This window comes from Mus caroli, chromosome 10 (genome assembly GCF_900094665.2).
Source record: "Mus caroli chromosome 10, CAROLI_EIJ_v1.1, whole genome shotgun sequence".
In the NCBI taxonomy this organism is placed as follows: domain Eukaryota; kingdom Metazoa; phylum Chordata; class Mammalia; order Rodentia; family Muridae; genus Mus; species Mus caroli.
Window position 1 is genome coordinate 98195685 of NC_034579.1, and position 5689 is coordinate 98201373.

Below are 5689 nucleotides of genomic sequence, written 5' to 3' on the forward strand. Positions count from 1 at the left end.
GGGTAGGGAAGTGGGGGGCGCTATGGGGGACTTTTGGGATAGCATTGGAAATGTAATTGAGGAAAATATGTAATAAAAATATTAAAAATAAAAAAAAATCTTGTATGCTTACTGCCATTATTTTAACAAAGGACATATATCTAATTCTAATAACATTTTAGTAGACTTGCAGAGACATTTAAACAGAAGAATAAAAGAAAAGTAGACATTTACTTTCCAAAATATTTTAGAGCCGATCTTACTCAACTGCCGGCCATATTCTGTGGATTGTTTATCTTTAACATATATGCATATATGTATGTATGTTCTTCAAATTCAATCTCTGATTCTAACTCAGGTTCTCATATGGATCACCCTATAGAAGAATTTTCTTTACAACAATTTCAATATCTTTACTTATCACTTCTATCAAAGTTACAGTGAAGTCAAATATTGCCAACAGAGCCTAGAATCATGTACCACACTTTCAGTTTGGAGTGAAGGATCCTCTAGATTATGTTCATTGAAGCAGTAAGACTGATTACAAATATGGGTGTCATCATAACCTCAGCTGCAGCCCTCAACTAATTGAGCTGAGCACAAGTATTCATCATTTTCTGCTTCCCGGATGTCAATACCATGTGGCCAGTCATCTCAAACTCCTGCAAGCTGTAACACCGCACCCCAAAACATGAAGGAGAGCACACAATTTGCTGCCCAGAGCAAACCTTGCTTCCTTCAATTGCTTGGTCAGGTATTTTCATACAGGAAGAAAAGTAGCCAATACATTTGGTGTCTTTAAAACAATTGCTTTATAAAGTACAAGTTTAATCACCACATAAAAGAGAGAAATGTCCATGAGTTCACAAATAGTGGAGCTAGGTCGTATGCAAACGAGAGCCCATTATACCACAGTCTGCATTGCTATATTCCACAATTCTTAAGCAAATTTGCATATCTCCAGAGTAAGCTATTAAAAACCCCATAATTCAATGTTTCTTAAATATATATTGTTAACAGAGGTCTAGCCTAGAGTCAAACAAATAGAATTCCCATATCCTTTAGTGGTATCATGATGGTTCATACTGGTAATTCAAAGTTCTGTTATTCCCTAAAGAAGAATTAGTCACTGAAAAGAAAATAAGAATGGGGAAGAGGATGCTAAGTACAGTTAAAATTGACGATTTCTGATTCGACCCATGTGAGTCTTGAAATGACTTAACCTTCAGAACCATCTCTTCGTGCATGAAATTCAGTCTCTATGGCAAACATCACAACTCATGCTCTTTCCATTGGTGCCATTCTAAGTGCAAGTTACAGTTAAAGAAAAGCAGAGCCCATCGGCTGAAGCATATTGAGCAAAACTGAAACCTGGATCATCTGCAGTGGCTAACAACAAATCAAAATGCTGATTGTTTTCATTAAATTACACCCATTTAAACACACGTAATTTTCTGGCTGTCTTAATATAGAAAAGCCTTCTCTTTTTTTTTTTTTTTTCATTATGTTGGTTTAGACAATCTTAGAAATTTAAAATGACCTTAAGACATTACTGAAGTTAGAAAATAAAAATAACTCGGGTTGTTTGTTTGTTTTGTCTACATGTGTATTTTTTAATCCAGGCATCTCATGCACACATTCCCGTTTATCCTAAACTTTATACTAACTTGTCTGACTATAAACTTTATAGTAAGAGCCTCTCACTTCTCTGGTGAAGAGTCATTCTCTTGGGATTTTTAGTCTCTATTCACCTACTACTTGACCCAGCCAGTCAGCAAATTTCATCCTATAGGTTACAATAGTGGATTTAGGATAGCATTTATCCCAGGCCAACCTAAGACATCTTGACTCTGTTAGATGAGCAGACATTCTAATAGGGTTTCCAAGTAAACATGGGTGCAAGTCTGAAGCTCTGAAAGTGAATATGGAAAACGTTCATGAGAGGGAACTGTTGGAGAAGAGCCTTGCTGATGATTGAACTGACAGAAGAAATCAGAGACAAGAAACTAAAGCGGAATAAGACCTCTTTGAAAATCTGAGACTCGGCCAAACTAGAAAAGAGCTGGAATTCACTATCGAATTATGATGTTCCTGATAAGTTTATGACTGCTTTCTTCTGTTAATGGGATATTGACCAATGAACATTCTATACTTCTGTAGATGTCTTGATTTTCTTGTCTGCAAAATGGGTATAATGATAACAATATTACCCAGAAAAAGAAGAGAATTAAAACATAAAACACCACACTTTTATATACCAGATGTTCAATAATTTTGTATACATAATAATATAATACATAATAATTCTAATTCTTTAAAAGTAATATGTTTCATACTTAACCTGGCAAGGGAAATACCATGATCAAGAAGGTGGTTTTCCCAGGGCTAGGCTTATCCATTGCACTCCAGATGTGCTGACCCCTGTGATTTTTTTCCAAATACAGGGAAACTCGTCTGCATAATTTGTGGTAGTGGGGGGGCTGTGTTCATGCTCTCTCCTGATTTGAAAAAAAAGTAATAATTTCATCAAAAACCCATGGCCAGGGAGGTCAGAGGTTCCCATTTATTTCAACTAAATGCCTACTTATTTTTATATAATAATAGCTATTGTTCAGCTTATTTGTTTAAATTGCGTATTGAACCTTTGTATTTATACTCGTAGGCAAATGGTGTTCTCAGCCCTAATCAGCAAAGCCCATCTTTCCAGTGAATGGTAATGGATGCAAGGATAGATGCATAGGCAGAAGCTTTAGTAAGAGGGCAGAGAGATAAAGCATCGTAGGTCGAGAGCCTGAGCATAATTCATTTTACACATGTATAAAAGTGTCAAAGAGTGAGCTAAATTAAATAAAAATAAAAAGTTTACATTTCAGACACTAGAGTAGACAGGTAGATGCTATTTTCTCACCAGTACTACTAAGTAATAAATATAATAAATACTCAAATATTAGATTCAGTTTATAGTTTGAACCCACAAAGAGGTATCTCATAGCATAAGCAAATTGTATACATATCCCAACTTCAAGAGAATTGATATTTAATAATGGCATTTTCAGAAATTAAACATTCTGCAGTGGGACTTTATAAGGCAATTCTTTCTGTCCTTGACTAGTCTAAGCCTATTTGACTCACTTTGATACTTGAACTTTTATCCATTGTTGTCAGCTTTGGGACCTGTGATCTAAAAATACCCACATTTACCACTCTGTCAGTTCATTTTTCTCACTTCCTCACTTAAGCACTGTATTCTACAAAGTCTCTTTCATAAAATCCTCTGTCTCTTACCCTAACACCCATTGACATCCCTAAGTCTGGTGAACCACAAGTCAGTGCCTGCTTTGTGGTATGCAATAGCCACTGTACTGCCCATAGGAAAACAACCATGACAAATTTGTTGACCAACTCACTTCGTTTTCAAGACCACTGATATCATCCAAGCTATTACCACCTTCCTAAACATAGCCAAAAGTCTGTGGACCAAACCTCAGAAACTAAACCCAAAAACTATCTGCCCCACAAGCTGTTTTTTCACAGTGACCAAAAGTCAGATGCAAGCAGTTATGGGTATTAAATTAGTTAGTGTCATATATAAATAATCATATATAAATGTATATGTATTATAAATAATATATTATTTATATAATACATATTTACATATTTATTAATAATATTCATATCACAGCATCTGGTGTACATGGTTTTGCTAAAATAATGGCTACCATCTAAATTAATGCATACTTTATCAATATACTTCATTCTAGCTATTACATTGTAGATGGTGCCATGTATGTGGATTATTTATTGAATTCATTTGCAGCAGTGAAGCTACCCTTATCCCAGCCAGCAGTTAGCCCACAATCCAAGATACATGATGTTTATTCAGGGTTCATTTTACTATTCATATTTAGGTCAGAGAATCAATCTCAAATATATCTTAAGATGTCTCCTTTAATTTGCCCTTGGTTCAATCTCTATTTTCTCCTTTACCATACTTGTTTCTCTTCCAGACTTTGTCACGCTGTGAAATACAAACTCTTCTCTAACATGCATTTTTATTTTCTGGTTAAGCTTTCCACATGCTGATGGTTTAACTACTACCACTCACTGACAAATTCCCAATGCAAATACCCATCACTGAATAAATAACTGGAAATTTAGACTGGTCAATTAATTTTAATGTATTTAATTATTGTCAAATGTAGTCATTGCTGTGTCATAACTGAGTTTTTATTTGTTTTTCTTGGATTCTCCCAGGCCATCTATTACTTCTACTACTAGTACCCTTTAGTCCTCCTCCTCATTCTCTTCTTCCTCTTCCTCCTCTTCTTCCTTTTCCTCCTCCTGTTCCTCTTCTAACATTCTCAACACGCTTCCAAATATTCAAAACAAAAACCTGAAATCAACCTTGGCTTTGATTTTTCTAACATCACAGATCAAATTCACAGTATATCCACAACCATTCCTTTAACACCTACTCAAAACATCTCTTGCTTGAGTTAACAGCTTACTTCATCCTCTCTTTCCATGTGTTGCAGGTTTTGGGTTCTCCAGGAAGCAGAGGTCAGGGGGGCAAAAAGTTGTTTAGTTGTTTAAAATGACCTGTGAAGAGCAACAGAAAGAAGGATTGGACAGATGTTGGTTCCAAGCAGCAATGTCCACTCTGCCCTCTCCTGTTCCAGCCAACATGAAGCTCTGAAGCTTAGAGGAGGCCCAAGTATAGAGGAAATGCTTGTTCCCTATCTATTCCTTTCTCAGTGGCCAGCCAAAGACTCTCTAAGAAAGGTTGAGTTCACCTTAAAAACTGAAACACCGAGTCAACCAACATTTAAAAATGGGAGCCAACCACACATTTCACATCTGGAGAGCTGATTCTTTTCTTTCAGGAAGCACCTGGTTCTAAAGAACCATCTATTTTTACGGCTCTCATATCCATTCCACACACAACCGATTTTAGAATATAACTCAATGTCATCACACTAGCTGCCCTGAAACCCCCAAAAGTTTCTCATGTTTTTCAATGTAAAATCATGATGCAAGAGAACCTTCACCTTCACTCTCCAACTGAACAATTCCAGCCCTCATTCACTTTAATCCCATTGCACCCTAAAAGCAAATGATGCACTTCCAGTATCAGAGAGAGAAGGGTGGCAGCTATTCAGAAATACCTATGGCTATGTTCGAAGGTTAAATTCACAAATAGCATAATGACCTTCAGTCTGCTGGAGTTTAAGGCAAATATTTCTAAATATGCTTTTAGAATTATTTCATTTATTTATTATGCATATGATTCTTTTTTGCTTTCCTGTATATATTATACGATGTGTTTCTGGTACCTACAGAGGTCTAAAAGTTTTTCCAACCACCTGAAACTAGAGTTATGGATAGTCAAAATCCACCATTTGGGTGCTAGTAACTGAACCTGTGTCCTCTGTAAGATGAAAAAATGTTCGTCACCACTGAGCCATATTCTAGTCCCAGCAAATGTGGCAATTCCTGTACCTTTGCCTCAAATGCTTACAAATACTTAACAGAGAAAAATATCATTTCTTGATGTACCAAAATACCAACATGCATATTAACTTCTAGTTTGTTATATGGATGTATCAAACTGGTTATCAAAAATTTATATTTTCTGTCTTATAAAATCCTGACTTTAAGGTTTTTAAAGGATATTTTCTGTCTACTCTTTTTTCATAGGGTAACTAACATA

General features: G+C 35.8%; 1 non-coding gene across 1 annotated transcript; it reads left to right on the plus strand.

The window, feature by feature from the left end:
• The first annotated feature begins 2311 nt into the window (after positions 1–2311).
• LOC115032211 lies at positions 2312–2480 on the plus strand. Its single transcript, XR_003837867.1, has one exon. It is a non-coding gene; the product is annotated as a U1 spliceosomal RNA (small nuclear RNA).
• The last annotated feature ends 3209 nt before the right edge of the window (positions 2481–5689 follow it).